Source organism: Colobus angolensis, unplaced genomic scaffold (assembly GCF_000951035.1).
Source record: "Colobus angolensis palliatus isolate OR3802 unplaced genomic scaffold, Cang.pa_1.0 Scaffold59, whole genome shotgun sequence".
NCBI classification, from domain to species: Eukaryota; Metazoa; Chordata; class Mammalia; order Primates; family Cercopithecidae; genus Colobus; species Colobus angolensis.
The window spans coordinates 10952650-10953117 of record NW_012119487.1 but is presented as its reverse complement, the minus strand read 5'-3'; positions in this window follow the sequence as shown (position 1 = coordinate 10953117).

Genomic DNA, 468 nt, shown 5'->3' with positions numbered 1-468 from the left:
ATGGTTGGATGGGTGAGTGGATGGATGGGTGCATGGATGGGTGAGTAGGTGGGTGGATGGATGGGTGGGTGAGTGGGTGGATGGATGCATGGGTGGGTGGGTGAGTGGGTAAATGAGTGGGTGCATGGATGGATGGATGGGTGAGTAAATGGGTGGGTCAGTGGATGGATGGGTGGATGGATGGTTGGGTGGGTGAGTGGATGGATGGGTGAGTGGATAGATAGGTGTGTGGCTGGATGAGTAGGTAGATGGATGGATGGATGGATGGGTGAGTGGATGGATGGATGGGTGGATGGGTGAGTGGGTGGATGGGTGGATGGGTGGATGGATGGGTGAGTAAATGGATGGGCAAGTGGGTAGATGGGTGGATGGACGTGTGAGTAAATGGATGGGTGGGTATGTGGATGTGTGAGTGGGTGGATGGGTGGATGGATGGGTGAGTAAATGGATGGGTGAGTGGATGGATGG